At 34.8% G+C, this 20776-nt stretch overlaps 1 protein-coding gene across 2 annotated transcripts in view; it reads left to right on the forward strand.

The window, feature by feature from the left end:
- Window positions 1-20776, forward strand: part of LOC146999006 (uncharacterized) — a 219427-nt gene that overhangs the window by 172990 nt on the left and 25661 nt on the right. Inside the window, exon 3 of one of the 2 annotated variants that reach the window (XM_085812230.1) lies at window positions 15157-15239. The exons of the other annotated variant lie outside the window; for it this stretch is intronic. The gene's annotated coding sequence lies outside the window, so the exon portion shown is untranslated. The remainder of the gene's footprint in view (window positions 1-15156; window positions 15240-20776) is intronic. 2 annotated transcript variants of the gene reach the window in all.

A 20776-nucleotide genomic window follows, 5' to 3' on the forward strand; every position in this document is an offset into this window, starting at 1 on the left:
TCGCTGATTGTTCCGGCGTGACAATAAAAGATCTTCAACGACTGTAAAATGTGTTATTGGAGCTGTCCTGACTAATATTGGCTAAATAAAGTGTGTTTCGGTACTTCATCAAGTGTCGTCGTTATTCACTCCAAATCTACGAACCCCGTACGAACGTGAACGTAAGAATATAACGTAACAATATTACAAGAGTTATAAAATTATTTTTTAATTATTCTCAAATATAAAAATGTGCAAATATAATTAATTTGATTTTATACGTAGGCGCCTTTACCTCTTTGCACCAAAACGACAAAATATTTAGGCACGTCTCTGGTTTTTAGAGTTTATTTGTTTGCAAATATTGACGACTCTAAGTTATTCCTTATAAATGAGATAAATAAATTCGAAGCATAATTGACTGATTGAGGAATACGCTTTCGCTATATGTAGCACTTCAACTTTTATCTGGACATGAAACAGAGATTCAAGCAAACTGCTACGGAGCCAGTTGGACAAATTTTTATTGACATCCTTTCAACCGCCTTAGTGCAAGGATAAATTTGATACTTCTCTTCACCAAATTTTCTTCACCATTAACCTTATATATATACTACGGACTTCGAAGTTATTAAGCTAACTACAAAATATACAGTGTCTTACAAAAGTGATGGGACACTTGTGCTTTACAAAAGGAAACTGTAATAAAATTAATTTAAAAAAACATGTAAAAATTTTTTGTGGGTGTGTTTCATACTTAAATTTAGTAACAATTATTACATAACATACATTTTCTCAAAATATTAAAATAGTAATTTAATAAAAATACAATTGTTTAGAACGGAGCAAAAAAATGGCTCACATAAGTGATAGAACACCATTAGATACTACTACGTACTACAATAAAAATATTTTTTGGGGTTTTTATTTTTACTGAAAAGCAATTAGCAATAATTTATAAGATCGTCTGGCGTCTTTCTCTCCAGTTTGTTTTGGAATTTTTGTGTTTTTTAGCTCTGTGCAGCCATGAATGCTAAACGAAAAGAAAATTTGCCTGAAATTCGAAAATTAGTTATTAATTTGCATATTGAACGTGAAAAATCTATTAGAGAAACTGCTGAAACAGTTAGCATGAGTCATTCAACAGTTTTCAATATCATTAAACGATATAAAAAGAATCATATGATTCAGGATAAAAGAAGACCTGGCCGACCATCAAAGCTATCCAATGGAATAAAGCGAATTATTGTTCAAAATATTAAAAAAAAAAAATCGAAGAATGAGTGCTCCTAAAGTTGCTGCTGATTTACAAGCATTATATGGAATAATTGTTAATCCTGAGACTATTAGAAGAGTAATTCGATCTGCTGGATATCACGGTAGAGCAGCCAGGAAAAAATTCTTTGTAAGTGAAAAGAATAGAAAACTCAGACTGGCTTTCGCAAAATCCAACATAATAAGAATTCTGATTACTGGAATGAAGTTATATTTGCTGATGAGAGTAAATTTAATATATTTGGTTCTGACGGTAGAATCTTGGCGTAGAGAAAACCCAGGAAAGAATTTCGCAAACAGAACTTGGTGCCAACAGTAAAACGTGGTGGAGGAGAAGTTATGGTATGGGGGTGTATGTCGTCCGCTGGAGTTGATAATCTTGTTTTTATTGACAGTATAATGGATCGGTACAAGTATATTGACATTTTAAATCAAAATTTGAAATCTTCAGCACGAAAATTGACCCTTCATAACGATTTTAAATTCTACCAGGACAATGACCCCAAGCACAGTGCTATGAACGTTAGACTCTGGCTGCTGTATAACTGTCCTGAAATAATAAAAACACCACCACAATTTCCAGACTTAAATCCCATAGAGAATATTTGGCAAGAATTGCAATCAAGAATTCGCAAACACACCATTTCTTCAAAACAACAATTAAAATCACTGCTTCAAGAAGAATGAGGTAAAATCTCTCCAGAAATCACAAAAAAATTACTCGAATCCATCCCAAGAAGATTAAATGACGTTTTAAAAGTAAAAGGAAATCCAACAAAATATTAAAACATTTTAAGAAGTAAAATTTTTGGATAAATATTTGATGGAAAAGTAAGTGTCCCATCACTTATGTCAGCCGTTCTAAACAATTGTATTTTTATTAAATTACTATTTTAATATTTTGAGAAAATGTATGTTATGTAATAATTGTTACTAAATTTAAGTATGAAAAACACCCACAAAAAATTTTTACATGTTTTTTTAATTTATTTTACTACAGTTTCCTTTCGTAAAGCAGAAGTGTCCCATCACTTTTGTGAGACACTGTAGATCCTAACCCTTTACCCACCAAATAAAACGGTGAAGTCATTATTAATAAATAATTGCTTCTTCTGTCATCAGTAAATACATATCTGATTCTACTTTATTTCGACCGCTATAATGATTGATTATCTTGGAATATCTTAAATACCCTATAACATGTGAAGTAACATAGCTTAGTTCTAGGAAACAGTTATAGTTGGTTTTCCCGTTCCTAGAAATGACAGCATTTGTATGAGGAAAAAAGATGACACGTGTGTTCCCTTTGACCCTTTATTCACGAGACGGACTTCTTACACGTGTGGCACTGAAAACCGCAAAACTTGAAGGTCAAAGCGATTTACCTTGAAGGTCATGGGAAGAATTCTTGCAGTTGTTCTTCTGCAAATAAAATTTTAAAAATTCTAAAAATGCAAACGGTACAGTCTCAGAATGAAAGCATTCTAGAAAATGACATAGAAATCATGCACTACATGAGATTTTCAAAAATAGCAAATTTTTAAAAATATTTCCTGTAATTTAAAACATGGGGGTTAACGTGTAAATTCAAAGACACCGAGATGAATCATCATTCGTAATGGTTCTTAAATTTATAACTTTTAAAGTAAAATTTTAAATGGTAGCAAATGCTTTTCAGTCCTAATCAAAAGCCTAAATTCTAGAACGTTTAAAAACATCTCTTAGAGGTTTACGAATGAAATTTTAGATACCTGAAAGAATTGATGTACTTAATCTCATTTATTTCACAAAGTTAAAAAATCTGATGTGTGCATCACATGACTTCCTTGTACGGAATATTAAATTATATACATTTTTTTTCTTGCATTTCATTTAAACCTATTGGATTGAATTAAATCTACTTCGCCGACAGCGCATAAACCACAATAGAATAAATGCATTCTTTAAAATTCACTCTAGTATTTGTTTACCATAGCGACACTCTGGCGCTAGATTCACTTAACAGTATTATATTTCGTTCATATTATAACTCATAATGTACAAAATTGATATCATTTAAAGAATATAATTATCTAATCGTTGCCACATGTTCTATTCAAATAGTATAATAAAGCTAGAAAGATGTATAAAAGAAATTAAGCAAATAAAACAAAAAAGAAACAGTTTTTCACAGACGATTGAGTTTTTCTCATTCAATTAATTCAGCTCTCACTTCGCGAGAAGGCAAAAATACATAAAAACTCAAAATATCTATATTAAAAATTACGAAGTAAATCTTAAACACTTATTTCCTCGAAAAAATTCCAGAAAGGATTATGCATGATTTAATTGGCAATAATAAATGAAGGCGTTATCTTTGTTGTTTCGAAGCTACGTTTCTCTAGATTGGCAACAAAACCACTAGTCTGCTGTTTCAAATGTAAACAAACAATGGCCGGCAACAAGAAAAGGATTAGGCTTAGCGGCACTTAAACAACACTAAAATTGTTGATAATTCTAAAATTATTGGATAGAGATTTACTAAAGGCATAAAAACCTTAACCGGAATATAAAAACAACATAATTCAATCATTTTTAAAGCAAAAAATGTACAATTTACAAACATATAAGAGTAACTAAACCGAGATCACTGAGCGGGGTAACAGAGTGGATATATATATAAATATATTTATATACGTTTGGTGCGGCCGATTGCAACCAAAATACGAGGTGCACATCAACATGTTATAGCAGTCCTATATACAAAATTTCACCGTTCTGAGGCTACTCGTTTTTGAGTTATGCGAGATACGTACGTACATACGTTCGTACAGACGCCACAAAAAATTCTCTTCAGAATTCATTTTAAAGCAGTTTTATAATTTTTTTTTTTTTTTTGGAGGAAAAGAGTCTTTTATTCTGTCCTTACGTACAGATATCACGCAAAAACATCGTTAAACTGCATTCGATATTGGTCAAAATGGATATTTTCGTTGAAATATGCTGCCTAAAACTTTTCGCGATACTTCCTTTTTACTTCGTACAAGGAAGTAAAAAAGAAATTTCGTTATGTTATGACATGCGTGAACTAGCTTTCGTTAATTATTCTGTTGGCTTATTAAGAGATTATGAGAATAAAAAATTATTGATTTAATTTGGAAAGGAAACACTGATTTTCTAAAAGAATTAGATTATGTTATATGGTATTTTCTTCCTTTCTGCATTCCTTCCTGGTGTAACGGTAGCAAACTCAGCGCGTATTCGAGAGATCCAGGTTCGATTCCCGGCGAGGGCATTGCACATTTTTCACATCTTTTGCTTCAAATTAACCCAGTGACTCTACAGTGGCGCCCGAACTAAAAAGGTTGTGAATGATGATTTTTAAACACCAGTAATTTGGCGATTAGGTCTCCTAACCCCTAGTTAACCTATAAAAGGGGGAGTATATAAGCTTAGAAATGAGAGGAATACGATCCGATTTACTTGGTTTGAAATTAGACCTAATGATCTTGTTTGGGTCGCCGTTATTGGGAGTATATAAGGTATTTTCTCCTTCCTTTTCTGTATGCCTACGTTTCTCTAGATTGGCAACAAGTCCACTAGTCTGCTGTTGCAAATGTAAACAATCAATGGCCGCCATAAAAAAAAAGGCTTAGCGGCACTTAAACAACTTTAAAATTGTTGGTAATTCTAAAAATATTCTAAAAATTCTTCGTTAGTACACTCGACAATTACTTACACATTGCATCGCTTTTCTTTCAATTTTTTTTATACTCATTTTCATTTATTGAGAGTTTCTTTCAAATCCAAACAGAGAGTTATCTAGGAATTTGATTGTGCTATATCACATGTCTAATTCTAAACTTAAGATAATTTTAATGGAGTACGATTTTGGACTAATTAGGAAAACAATTGTTTTTATTGGCTACAACTTTACTTTATTTATGCTAATAATGTTTTTAATGTTTTCTTTATTACTGTTATATTATAATTTATAAGTTTCATTATTATTAAAAATTCTTATGTGGACATCATATGGCTTATGATGCCCACATAAGAATTTTAATTTTAATATTTTTACGGCGTATTAAATTACACACATTGTCTACTGCTTGTCATTTAAACCAATTTCCTCGAATTATTCTAATTTAATAAACCGATCCCTCAAGGCAAGTTGAAAATGACATCAAAAATTGCAAATTTTAAAATTAAATATCCGGCTTAATTGCTGTTGTACGGGAGTCAAACCAGTGACTTTTTTCTTAACAAGTATAAACATTTCCAAAGCAAAGCAATCGTAAGACTGCATTAAAAGACAGATTTCGTTATTTGCCGAATATATATATATTATCTGATACTGCCAACACATAAATATTTTGGCCCTTGAAAACACTTCTCTAACTGGAAATGTATCACTACGACCCAAACCTACAGGTCGGTAAAGCGAATGTATGTGGGAAATCATACCGTCCAATGCTGAATGAGAATTGCCCGTTATGACGTCATCAGTATACCATCACAGCCCAGCGCAGTAAGAATCATCCCAGACAGCGCTGAGACCTGGTCGAGAGTGGATGGCAGACGTGAGCAGACGGCTCACACGTCTTCAAGAGTTTATAAAAGAACTGTTGGTGCATCATTATGTTAATCCTGCATACCGTTAACTTCATCTTTATTTACTTTTATTTCTTTCTATTAAATAAACCATTTAACTATTACTTCGTGCTCTCATGCTGTGAATTAAGTCAAATTCTACATGTATATTTTTTGATATTGCCTATTGCAACCATAAAAGGGAGGTGCACAACTAAATGTTATAGCCAGTCCCGTATGTAAAATTTCAACGTTCTACAGCTAATTGTTTTTGCGTTATACGAGATACTTACGTATAGATGTCACGAGAAATATCTATTTTTAGTCCATTTTACAATGTCTTTTACAGCAAACGGCAATTGGTGCACTATATCTTTCTAGATGAATCCTTTAAAAAAAAAATACAAAAGTGGATGCAATGCTGGCAAACAAATAGTTGCTTATTCTTTAGTGGAGCAGGTTATTTCGTGAAAATACCACTAGAAGAGTACCGTATCAGCACTGCCAAATGGTATATAACTACAGTAATCCCTTGTTAACACGAATCCCAAGGGACCGAAAAATCGACACCTTGTGTTAAAAATATTCGCGTAAACTGGGGACACAAATCTAACGTTAAGAGTAGTTTTTTCTACACATTAATTATTTACAATACAGTAAGACCCCGCTTAACGCGGGGGATACGTTCCATCAAAGTAGAGCGTAATGCGAAACAGCGCTAAGCGAGGCTATCTTAACATGTAAATAACGGGGTTAGGGGAAGACGGATAAAAAATGGTTAGGTATTAAATTGAATAATTTTTTTTAATAAAAATAAAATAAACATTTATTTCTTACAAAAATAAAAAAATATATAAACGAATATACTTTTAAAAACAAATAAAATTCTCAGTCAGATCATTCAGTCTATTCTGGGTTTCCAATTTTCTGCCTTTTTGTGAAGAAGGCATTATGATAGATTGGCTTAATGGCATATTGCTTTCAATTTCGTAGTCAATCCATATAGAGAGTCGTTTTTCCACTTCCTCTATAATGTTATTTCTAGAACGGGTAATTCTAGTTGTAGAGCTGGACGTAGTTGCAGTTGCCGATGACAGTATTTTTTCTTTATTCTTAAAAATTGTCCTTATTGTTGAAGTTGCCAAATTCAATGCAGCACTAATTTGAGATTGACGTTCACCAGAATCTAATCTTCTAATCACTAGCATTTGAGTTTCCAGTGAAATGCTTTATCTGGCTGCTTTCTTTTCTTGTTTTTTATTATCACCCATGATAAAAAATAAAGATCATAATATTTGTCACTGTATTAATCGTTATAGTATTATATAAATTTAAACTTACAATAATGTCAACAAATGTTGTTTCAAATGATAAAAAGCAAAAAACACAACTACACTGTTTCGGATATGTTATTTGGGAACCTAGCGCTGCGCACAATTTCGGAGAATCCCCGGGTAAACCCCGGGTAAATAAAAGAGCGCTAAACCGAAACAGCGCTAAACGAAAAAGCGTTAAGCAGGGTCTTACTGTATATTGGCTCTTACGCTGTACAATATATTAGGTATGTACTGTAGTCATCATAGAAAACTCTACAAGACTACATGAATTACTGAATTGTAACTTGAAAAAATATCACTCACAGATCTTTTTGCACGTGTTTGTTGGGTGTGAAAGATTCGCAGAAGGGAAGGAAAATTCCTGGTAACTTCACTAGTAACTGCACTCATGCTTTCGTGAAATTAGCTGTCAATTCGGATAATGCAGCAAAACATTCTAAAGCATCTAAGGCGTGTAACAATTACTGAGGTCTGCAGGAATGATACTGTGTTCTTTACTTTCTCGTGAGAAAAAAAAGCAGTTTTGGATGAGAAAAAAAAAAGCAGTTTTGGGTGAGAAAAAAAAGCAAGATTTAATTAAATCCATTAAATACACAAAACTTGAATTCAGTAAGAGAAGCCAAAATTCGGTAAATTTCAGCTTTATCCGAACCATCTAAATTTATATCGGCGTAATAAAACAATGTATTTTTTCAAAATTTCATGTCTATCACTTAATTGGATAGATAAGCCAACTACGCATTAAAGTTTTTAACCTTAGTTTTATCTTGATGGTGAAACGGAGTTGCAATAAAAATTATTTTGCAATTTTTTCCTAGACGTTGCGTAATCACGAGTCCTTATGTTTCCTTTTAAGAACGTTTTTTCGAAAAGGATAATTCTCTCATTTTGAAATTAGTTAAACTCCGTTCTCCCGCAGAGATAAAAACTAAGATTAAAAATGCCCTTAATTTCTGTAAGCATCGAATTCCGAATCTAAGGAAAATACGCTGTTTTATTAGGACGATATAAATTTAAATAAAAAAAATCTGAAATGTTTCAGATTTTAAATTACGTCCAAAGGGGCGTTTTTTAACATTTTGTGTGTTACCTTTCTTTATTAAATATCATGTTCCTCGCACTTAAACCATAAGATCCAGTGCAACAGCAATATCGCAAAATAATTTTAAAACGAGCCTATCTTTAGAATTTCCGATACAGAGACTCACGCGCTGGAGATAAAAATGTTTTTTCTGCACAACGTTGCCATTGCTCGCTTTGAAATCCTTGAGTTTGTTAATCAAAAACTCGTCAAAGTTTTAAAAAATCGGAAATCGATCAGAAAACAAATTTCAAATTTCAAATTTGGTCTTCCACATGCTCATATTCGTTGGAGGATTACGTTATTCAAAATTCGATGACTCTATGTACCGTTGTTTTATCACAATACGAGAAATATACATACATTTATGCAGATTTTTCATTATTTAATTTCTTCAAATATAATGCAGGACTCTAACATTTTGTGGCAACAGTTTGAAAAGTGAACCGACATTTATGAGTCCGACGCAAAATGCCAAAACGAAACTAATAGTCCTTCGGGATTCAAATCCCTTTGGACTAAAAATCTGATGTGTACACCACATAACTTCCTTGTGCGGAATATTAAATTATGCGCATTTTTTCCTGCATTTCATTTAAAGTTATTTCCTCGAATTTCATTAGAGCTATATTTCTCGTTCCAATAATTCAGTTCTCACTTCTCGACAAGGCAAAAATACAATTAAACTCAAAATATTTTCTTTAAAAATTGAAAGATGTAGAAGAACATAAACACCAAATAGAGTTAAAGCAATTACAAAACAATTCTTACAATTAAAATAAAATAAAATAAAATAAAATAAATAAAAAAAAAACAATTCGGCCGGAGGGCAAGTAGGCAGATTTTTTGGTGTACAAAACTAAATTTTCCTCTTTTTTAGTTAAACTAAAAGTTTTCACCTCATCTTGGTCCCACTCCACAAAATGTTTCAAATAAGTTTTGTCCCACTCCACAAAAGTAACAAAAAGTTTCTGCTAAGTTTCAAATGTAAACAAATATGCCTACCATGGTAAAAAAAAAAATTAGGCTGAGTCGCGCTTAAAAAAACTTTTAAATTGTTAAGAATCCTGCAACTATTGCATGCAATTTTGAAATTAAGCATCCTGCTCAATTTTTTTATCCTATGGAAGCCAAACTTCCTGTATTTTTATTTATTTATTTATTTATTTATTTTTCGTAACGAATATAAAACTTTCCCAAATACAAGTATAAAAACAGAAAGACCATATTAAAGGTTAGATTTCGTTACATATCCAAGATTACTTTTTTTTTAAAAAATGACATTGCCAATAACATCCACCATTAGACTCTGGTTTAAATCTTCGACAAAGGATGAACATTTTCGAAAATAATTGCTTTTCGAAGAATATTTGCGAATGTAGTGATGTTGTGGAATAAGGGCTTTAAAAATCTATTTAATCAAAAATCCTCTTGATACCTTGGCGGTAGGAGAAGAAAGAGTACGAAATTTGTGGATCTTATCATCCACTAGAGTCATTAGGATTTTTGGAAACAGAAAAGATGAAAAATATGCAACCACCTTCTCCGGGAATCGAACCAAGGACCTCTGGGATAACGGTTCAGCGTGCTGAACCACTGCACCACGAAGGCACTCTAGGGAAGTGGAAGAAATACCTTATATACTCCCCTTTTTAACGGGCGACTAGGGTTTTAGGGGACCTAGTCGCCAAATCCTGGGTGCGGAGAATCATCATCCACAACCCTTTTAGTTCGGGCGCCACTGTAGTGTCATTAGGATTTTTTTTAGAGGCAGAAAAGATTAAAAATAGCAACTCGAACCACGGACCACTGGAATACCGGCTCAGCGTGCTGCCGTTACACCACGAAGGCACGCTAGGGAAGTGGGAGAAATACCTTATATACTCCCCTTTTTAACGGGCGACTAGGGTTTTAGGGGACCTAGTCGCCAAATCCTGGGTGCGGAGAATCATCATCCAGAACCCTTTTAGTTCGGGCGCCACTTGTGGAGTCGTTAGGTTAATTGGAAGCAGAAAAGATGAAAAATATGCAACCGCCTTCGCCGGGAATCGAACCACGGACCTCTGGAATACCGGCCGAGCGTGCAGAACCACTACACCGCGAAGGAACGCTAGGGAAGTGAGAGAAATACCTTATAATCTTATAGGTTCCTTACTCTTTTGTGTAAAGTAAATGTCGATAAATGTCGACTTATCGTATTATTATTGTCGTAAATGTCGACTTATCACTGAGTTCCAATAACCAAAGGCGTAGACTCATGAAGGGTTAACCACCCTTTTTTTTCCTCAAGAAAAGATAAACAGTTGGCCCCTTTCTCGGGCTTACAGCAAAGCCTCCACTCGAGCTTGAACTCGAAATGAGAGCTAAACTATAACTAACTAAGAGAGACTTAGCCGAAGCTAAACACAAGATCTAACATAGTTGGCCCTTAATTTAAACTAGCCGACGAATATCAAAAGGCGCGTAATATACGGCCGAGCGTAACATCTTTAAGAAAGACTTAGCCCGAACGCAAACACGCTTTATTCAGGATTCCTAGCTTTCTCTGGAGAAGTAAGTTGAACCTTCCTTAAATACTACTTCTAACTCATTTGCATTCAACGCGATTCTAACAGCTCATTCTGGTAGGAAGTTGTAAGTGGAAACAAGAATCGGCAGGAAAGCACATTGAAATTAAAATAATTGTTATAAAATTAAATTATTCTTTACAATCTGACGAACTGAAAATTGGCTTATCATAAATTGAATAGACCTGTAAAATCTATATCTTCCTTTGATTTATTTAATTGTCAGGAGTAGACGTTTAAAATTACGTTGTTAAGTTAAATTTACGTTGTAAGAATTGTAGAAATTGGATTTATTTTCAGAATGAGGAGAATATTGAGTTCCCCTATCCACCTACATATCTGCGCTGTTAATGATATATCCTTAAATTTTCGTCTAAATATTTCATTTATTGAACTGTGCTTATGAATGGTTTCTATAAATAAGTCCTGAAGATATTTTCTTGAAAAGTCACTTAGCCTATCGATCCAAAATGTACCAATGCTAAAAATAATTTATCTACTATTTAGTTCCGATAAAGTATATAATGAAACCTTATTCTAGGAATTCTCTGTATATTCTGAAAGTTTTGTAATAATTCTGGAGAAAGCTTTGTTAGCGGAAAAAAATAGACTCTAACAGAGTATCTGTTTCAAAATACTGGTCTTCGTTCTACATATAATTTTACGTTCATTGAACGATGGAGTTCTAATATTTCTTGAGGGCTAACCAAAGCGAACAGTTATTTTCAAGAATAGGAATTATTTTCTATAAAATTATAAAGATGTCATGTGTCAAGTCTGACGTAATTTTAAACTTAGTTAGACAATACAACCTTTCGTTTTATATATTTTAAACTTAGATAGCTGACTCATAATCAACAAAAGCAATATACCGAGTGGCCATAATTAAACTGACAGTGCTCACAGTGTTCTGTAGAGCGATCTCTTCGCGAGAATGACGCCACATTTTGTAGGAAGATTAAACAAGACGGGGGAAGAAGGATTCAGCGAAAAAAAAATTAGTTCGAAAAGTCACCGCTAGGGGAATATTTGGCGCTGTGTAATAGAAAATAGAGTGTTAACAAATGCAAATTAATACGGAATAAAATTTATCGTAGGTCCATTTTTCTGTGAGAACATTACCCCGACAGGACCGGAAACAAGTTCTGTTACCGAAGAGAAATATCGCCACATGTTGAACAGCTTTGTCATTCCGGCACTTCAGCAAAGACAATGCCTGGGGGAAATCATTTTCATGCAAGATGGAGCCCCTCCACACGTTGCTGTACGGGTGCAACAGATGCTACGACAGAAATTCACAACAGAAAGAGTCATTAGCCGCTACTTTTAAACTGCATGGCCACCTCGGTCGCCTGATCTTACCCCATGCGACTTCTGGCTATGGGATTACCTTAAGTCCAAGGTATATCAAGGAGTGGTCCGGGACCTGGCTACGTTAAAGGATAACATATCACGGACTGTACGGAAGATTCCTGCAGACATGTTACTTTCTGCTGTTGTTCGTACTGTGCACAGAATGCAATATGTGGTCCACAACAACGGCAGCCACATTGAACCTCATCTGAATGCAAAATAAAAGGTAATTTCCGTATTGATTTGCGTTTGTTAACACTCTATTTTCTATTACACAGCGCCAAATATTCCCCTAGCGGTGACTTTTGAACTAATTTTTTTTTCGCGGAATCCTTCTTCCCCCGTCTTGTTTAATCTTCCTACAAAATGTGGCGTCATTCTCGAAAATATATCGCGCTACAGAACACTGTGAGCACTTTCAGTTTAATTATGGCCACCCGTTATATGTAACAGAAACAAACTTAAAAGTTGTAACGTCATTAGGTTATTTTGAAGCAGGAGTTATCAGGTTCAATGTTCCGTCTTACTTTCTTCGGGAACATGCAAGGACCTGACTCGGAACAGAGAGCTTACTAAAGCTATGTTCAATAACTGTGGGAAGTAGACAGGATACACAAGAAGGGTATACAAAACCCTTTATTTTTCTCTATTTACAATAACTTCCGTACTTCGGAATACAAAGACCCACTACTTGTGGTCTAAACGTAAGAATATAAAAATAAAACTAAACTCTTAACTTTGAAATAATAAACGTGGAAGATTGGCCTTATAATAACAGGAAGCCGTATGTAGTACAGAGAACTGTGAACACTACAATACGTTTAAAAAGTATCAAGAGGATTAAACCTCTGGCCTGGAAGGCAACCAGCAAAGGAGTAAAACTTCTAAGGTAAGCGGCCTGCTTCGACTAACTGCTTCCTCTCTCTCGCTTGGCAAAAAGCCACAACTTAAATACTTGGCGTTCGCCAGACAAACTTTGCATAAATACTTTAACGCTTATAATTCTGGCCGGAAGTAGAAAATAAGAAGTGATAGTAAAGATTTAAAATAAAATAAACGTTAGTAAAACTTAAGATCCTTACAGAGTCATGAAAAATGAGCAATGCCCTCGCCGTGACTCGAACCTCTCGAACGCGCCGAGCGTGCTGACCATTACACCACGAAGGCATGCTAAGTAGGCGGGAGAAATACCTTACAAATATGACACATTATACTGCCTATTTGGCAATGTCTCTCGGCCCGCTTCAGGCAGTAGTTCTTAACAGCCTAACTTTATAAAGTAAAGAACGGCAAATTCCAATTCACGGTGAATAAGAAATTTGGTAGTCGAGGTTCAACTTTTATTTCAGCAGACATGTAAAAAGTAAAATCTGAAAGCCTTCAGAATTTACATTACGCACAAACGGGCATTTTTTTCTTTGACAGATACATACTCGTTTCGACAGCCTTTGGGCTAACGCCATTTTGAGCCACTTTGTTATTAATTTCGTTTGGGTATTTTGCGTTGATTCACTATAAACGGCGAATCACATTTTAAATTGTTGCCACCGAATATTAGATCCTCGCATTATATTTAAAGAAATTATTAATAAATAATGAAATAATGAAGAATCTTCATAAATGTATGTATGTAGCTTTATTTTAATTAAGAAAAATGTTTATAAAGCCATTTATTACTTCCCTGATGCGAATAATTTTGTTTAGTATTTATAATTATTTTATTTAATAGCCCAAAGGGACAATTTGCCCAGATGGGCTATTAATTTCGCTTTCGCTTTTTGAGCCGATTCACTATAAACGGCGAACCACTTTTTGAATTGTTGCCACCCAATAATATTGCCCTGCATTACATTTAAATAAATTAAATAATGAAGTATCTGCATAAATGTATTTAAGTTTCTCGCACTGTGATAAAACAACGGTACCTAGAGCCACCCAAATTTGAATAATGTAATCCTGCACCGAATATGGGAATCTGGAATCCCAAATTTGGAATTTGTTTCATTATCTGTTTCACATTTTGTAAAACATTTATGAATTTTTGAACAAGAAACTGAACGATTTCAAAGCGAGTAGTGGCGACACTGTACGGGAAAGGAAAATATTTTTATCTCCAGCGCGCGAGACTGTGCATCGGAAATTCTGAAGATATGCTCTTTTTAAACTATTTTGCGATATTCTTGGGAATTGAATTTTATGGTTTAAGTGAGAGGAACATGATATGTTGTAAGGATCCTAAGTTTTACTAACGTTTATTTTATTTTAAATCTTTACTATCACTTCTTATTTTCTACTTCCGGCCAGAATTAAAAGCTTTTAACTTATTTATGCAAATTTGTCTTGCTAACGCCAAGTACTTAAGTTGTGGCTTTTTGCCAAGCAATAGAGGGGAAGGAGTTATTAGAAGCAGGCCGTTTGCCAGAGTAGTTTTACTCGGTTGCTGGTTGCCTTCAAGGCCAGAGGTTTAACTCTCGTGATAATTTTAAACGTATCGTAGTTTTAGCAGCTCTCTGTACTACATACGGCTTTTTGTTAATTAACGGCCAATCTTGGAGTTAGGCACTTGTTTATTAATCCGAAGTTAGTTTAGTTAGAGTTTTAGTTAATATTTTTATATTCTTACGTTCAGACCACAAGTGGTTGGTCTCTGTATTCCGAAGTTCCGGAAATAATTGTAAAGAGAGAAAAATAAAGGGTTTCGTATACCCTTCCTGTGTGTATTGTCTACTTCACAATTTATTGAACATAGCTTCAGTAAGCTCCCTGTTCCGAATCAGGACAGTTAATGTTTCCAAAGCAAGTAAAGAGGAATACCAGTCCTGATAATGTAATAAATAAAGCTAATATACAGAACGTTAAGAAAACGCCCCTTTGGGTGCGATATAAAATCTGAATTCTTTCACTTTTGTTTTTACTTATTATTATTATTTTTTTTTAATTTGAAAATTTGTAGCTTTTGTCATTAGCCTAACAATTCGGATTCTTTTTCTAGGAAATATCCAAAACTTCTTTGGAAGATTGATTTTCTGTGGTATCGTAAAAGAAATGAATTTCTGGTGTTCTGAAGTACTTTCCGTAAGTGTTGTCTTTATTACCTTGTAGTCATAGATATAAGAATTCATATGCTGAAAATTAAATTTAAATGTTTCTAAAATATGCTGTTATTATGTACAAAAATCTCGCAAAATTAAAGCAATTCAAGTGTGAAAAAGAAGCGAAATTTGTGCTAACATATTTTTTTCTTCAATAATGGTACGTTGTGTACGTTTTGAAATCTTTCTTTAATTTAGTTAATAGCATTACTTTAAATGTGATGTAAAAAATGATATTGTTGCTGTTGAAACCTACGTCAGTTGACTGCTACTTACGTCACTTCCGCTTGTCGGTGGCAAGAGCCTTGATCACCATACACGCAAAGAATATGCATACATAGAATATACCAGAGGTCGCCAAACTTCTGAGTTACTGTATTAATTTTAAGTCCTACGAGGTAGCAATCAAAAGAAACTACCAATTCTTTTTAAAATTCTTATATTTTTTTATTGCCAATATACATACATTTCTAGTAAATATGAAACCAATATTAATTAAACCGTATATAACAAAAAAAAATTGAAATTGAATTGTACATAAGAGAGAAATTGAAGTGTAGTTACAAATAAATAACAAATGCAATGACAGATTTTTTTCACAATCTTATTAACTTTGATCAGAAGAATGGAACCCATTTTTTGTCATCAACTAATTTTAGGGTTGGGAGAATAGGTAGTGGCTGCCATTTGAACACAGTTGTTCATCAGTGAGTCTGTTTCTGTCTTATTACTTCCTTGTACGAAGTAAAAAGGAAGTATTGTAATCGCGAAATGTTTCAGGCAGCATATTTCAACGAAAATATCCATTTGGACCGCTATCGAATGCTATTTAACGATGTTTTGGCGTGATATCTGTACGTAAGGACAGAATAAAAAAACTCGTTTCCTCCAAAAAAATTATAAAACTGCTTTAAAATTAATTCTGAAGAGAATTTTTCGTGGCATCTGTACGAACGTATGTACGTACGTGCGTATCTCGCATAACTCGAAAACGAGTAGCCTCAGAACGTTGAAATTTTGTGTATAGGACTGCTATAACATGTAGATGTGTACCTCGTATTTTGGTTGCAATCGGCCGCACCAAACGTATATAAATACTATATTTATATATATATCCCCTCTGTTACGCGTCACAGTGATCTCAGTTTCTTTACTCTTATATGTTTGTAAATTGTACATTTTTTGCTTTAAAAATGATTGAATTATGTTGTTCTTATCTTCCGGTTAAGGTTTTTATGCCTTTCGTAATTCTGGAAGCAATATTTGTACAATTATCAACAATTTAAAAGCTGCTTAAATACGGTTAAGTTTTAAATAACATGGCGGACATATTTGTTTACATTTGAAAGAGCAGAATTGTAGATTTATTGCCAATCTGGAGAGACTAAGCTTCGCAACAACAAAAATAACGCCTTCATTTATTATTGCCAATTAAATCATGCTTAATCCTTTCTGGAATTTTTCGAGGAAATAAGTGTTTAAGATTTACTTCGTAATTTTTAATACAGATATTTTGAGTTCTTATGTATTTTTGCCTCGTCGCGAAGTGAGAACTGAATTAAGTGAATGAGAAATACTAAATCGTCTGCGAAAAACTGTTTCTTTTCTGTTTTGTTTGCTTAATTTCTTTCATACATCGTTCTAGCTTTATTATAGTATTTGAATAAAACATGTGGCAACGATAAGATAATTCTTCAAATGATATAAATTTTGTGCATTCAGAGTGTCGTTATAGTAAACAAATATAGTGAATTTTAAAGAGTGTATTTATTCTATTGCGGTTTATGCGCTGTCGACGGAGTAGATTTTATTCAATCCAATCAATTTAAATGAAATTCAAGAAAAAAAATGCTTATAATTTAATATTCCGTACAAGGAAGTCATGTGGTGTACACATCAGATTTTTTTAAATTTTCATACTGGAAAAAGATCTCTCACAAAGTCATGTAAAGCCGAATATTGCCTTCACTTTGAGACAAACCTGGATCAAAATGGGTTATTTTTCTTTAGCGAAAACAGGCCAAATACTTTCAGAGCTTGAAGAAAGCGATTTTACAGATACAGGGTGTGACACACAGAAAAAAAGGGCCTGGTCCAATAAATCATTTTACTTACAGAATCAGTTCCCCGTGACATTATCAGCTTCAAAAAATTCCCCTTCAACATTCACATACTTCTGCATTCCGTGCAGCCATTGCTTCTGACAGTTCTGGAAAGAGGTTTTTGGGAGGCTCTTCAGGAGGTTCTTCGTTTTTGCCTGAACTTCTTCAGCTGAGGTAAAATGGCTTCCCTTTAAGAAGATTTAGCTTTAGGAAATAAAAAAATCGCATGGAGCCAAATAAAGTGAATAAAGAGGATGTCCCATCACAGTAATGTTTTTGCCGGTGAGAAGCTACTTGACAGATAGGGCCGTGTGGGCGGGTGCATTGTCCTGGTGCAACAGCTATCCATCACTCCACAACTATGGCCTTTTTTAGACTAATTTTCTCACGAAACCTTTTTAGTACTTCAGTGTAGTAGTGTTTATTAGCAGACTACTGGGAACTTATTGAATCATGATGAACGTGCTGGACGCCCAAGGAGAGCTCAGCACATTCATAATCTTCCACACTAGCCGTTCCCCCTGAAAACCACTTATACCATTCAAACACACGTGCACGAGACAAAGTTTCATCTCCGTAAGCTTTAATTAACATTTGAAATGTTTCCTCAGTGGCTGAATTTTTGTTTTGCGAGAAACTTAAAAGTTCTCGAGTTCCGTGGCTGAATTTTTAAGTTTCACGACAACATTAAGTTTCCACAGCTGTGGCCTTTTTTCCCTAATTTTTTCAGGAAGTCTTTTTATTACTTCAGTGTAGTAGTGTTGATTAACAGTCTGACCACTGGGAACTCATTCAATTATGATGAACGTGCTGGACGCCCAAGGGGAGCCCAGAACATTCATAATCTTCCACACTAGCCGTCCCGCTGATAACCACTTATGCCATTCAAACACACGTGCACGAGACAAATTTTCATCTCCGTAAGCTTCGGTTAACATTTGAAATGTTTCCTCAGTGGCTGAATTTTTGTTTCACGAGAAACTTAAAAATTCTCGAGTTCCGTGGCTGAATTTTTAAGTTTCACGACAACATTAAGTTTCCACAGCTGTGGCCTTTTTTCCCTAATTTTTTCAGAAAGTCTTTTTATTGCTTCAGTGTAGTAGTGTTGATTAACCAGTCTGACCACTGGGAACCAATAGACTTCCATTACTGTCGAAGAAAGCCTTGAATTTTTTAACATTGCCTTGAATTTTTGATTTTGACATGCGTGTTTTATCCCTTCCCCGGAAAACCGCTTATGCCATTCAAACACACGTGCACGAGACAAAGTGTCATCTCCATAAGCCTCGGGAAACCTTTGAAATGATTCCGTGGCTGATTTCTTAAAGTTTCATTAGAAACTTGACGTTGATTCGCTGTTCGGTTTTTACTTTAGACATTTTTTCCGTTAGAATGCAATTGCACGTATTCACTGAATGGCCCAACTGGTGTAATCGGTTAAGTGGAAACTAGCCGCATGGATAGAGGAGGTCTGTGGGATGACGTCACCAAAACAGTTGTTGCCATCTCTACTCTTTTTTTCAAGCTACACAGTCGCTTTTGTGTGTGTGTGTCACACCTCGTATATCGTCTTGAAAATCGATCAGTTCCATCTCCACTGCAACATTATCTTCTTGAAGATCAGTTCCATCTCCACAGCAACATCATCTTCTTGAAGATCAGTTCGATCTCCACTGCAACATCATCTTCTTGAAAATCAGTTCCATCTCCACTGCAACATCATCTTCTTGAAGATCAGTTCCATCTCCACTGCAACATCATCTTCTTGAAGATCAGTTCCATCTCCACTGCAACATTATCTTCTTGAAGATCAGTTCTATCTCCACTGCAACATTATCTTCTTGAAGATCACTTCCATGTCCACTGCAACATCATCTTCTTGAAGATCAGTTCCATCTCCACTGCAACATCATCTTCTTGAAGATCAGTTCCATCTCCACTGCAGCATCATCTTCTTGAAGATCAGTTCCATCTCCACTGCAACATCATCTTGAAGATCAGTTCCATCTCCACTGCAACATCATCTTCTTGAAGATCAGTTCCATCTCCACTGCAACATCATCTTCTTGAAGATCAGTTCCATCTCCACTGCAACATCATCTTCTTGAAGATCAGTTCCATCTCCACTGCAACATCATCTTGAAGATCAGTTCCATCTCCACTGCAACATCATCTTCTTGAAGATCAGCTCCATCTCCACTGCAACATCATCTTCTTGAAGATCAGTTCCATCTCCACTGCAACATCATCTTGAAGATCAGTTCCATCTCCACTGCAACATCATCTTCTTGAAGATCAGTTCCATCTCCACTGCAACATCATCTTCTTGAAGATCAGCTCCATCTCCACTGCAACATCATCTTCTTGAAGATCAGTTCCATCTCCACTGCAACATCATCTTGAAGATCAGTTCCATCTCCACTGCAACATCATCTTCTTGAAGATCAGTTCCATCTCCACTGCAACATCATCTTGAAGATCAGTTCCATCTCCACTGCAACATCATCTTCTTGAAGATCAGTTCCATCTCCACTGCAACATCATCTTCTTGAAGATCAGTTCCATCTCCACTGCAACATCATCTTCTTGAAGATCAGTTCCATCTCCACTGCAACATCATCTTGAAGATCAGTTCCATCTCCACTGCAACATCATCTTCTTGAAGATCAGTTCCATCTCCACTGCAACATCATCTTCTTGAAGATCAGTTCCATCTCCACTGCAACATCATCTTGAAGATCAGTTCCATCTCCACTGCAACATCATCTTCTTGAAGATCAGCTCCATCTCCACTGCAACATCATCTTCTTGAAGATCAGTTCCATCTCCACTGCAACATCATCTTGAAGATCAGTTCCATCTCCACTGCAACATCATCTTCTTGAAGATCAGTTCCATCTCCACTGCAACATCATCTTCTTGAAGATCAGTTCCATCTTCACTGCAACATTATCTTCGGCATTAATCTCTACGAAAGGCGATTTGACAAACAATTGAAATCTTTCTGAAATCTTGAAAGCGTTTTTTTTTTTTTTTTTTTTTTTTTTTTTTTTTTTTTTTTTTTTTTTAATTCACTACTTTCTTACGAACTGATACACTTGTATAGAACAGTAAACACACGCATTTGTTCTTTACCTGGGAAAAGAACTAATCGGTTTTCCATTCCGAATGAAAGTGACTTTTTTTTTTCTTTCTTTTTTCTTGCAAACGCCATCGTTAGAACAGAACAGACCTAGCTTTATACCAATGCGTAAATCAAGTTAGCAAATGTCTAAACGAAATACGAAAAACATAACGTTCACAACCTCATGCGTATACAATCGACTTTGAGATGAGGCTGACAATGGCAGTTCCGCGGGAGAAACAAACAGTTGTCGTCCGCGTCCAGCTTTTAAGGGGTTGTCACATCCTCGCTAGA

This window comes from Stegodyphus dumicola, chromosome 2 (genome assembly GCF_044657685.1).
Source record: "Stegodyphus dumicola isolate Sdum_Otavi_A_Nest chromosome 2, ASM4465768v1".
NCBI lineage: Eukaryota > Metazoa > Arthropoda > Arachnida > Araneae > Eresidae > Stegodyphus > Stegodyphus dumicola.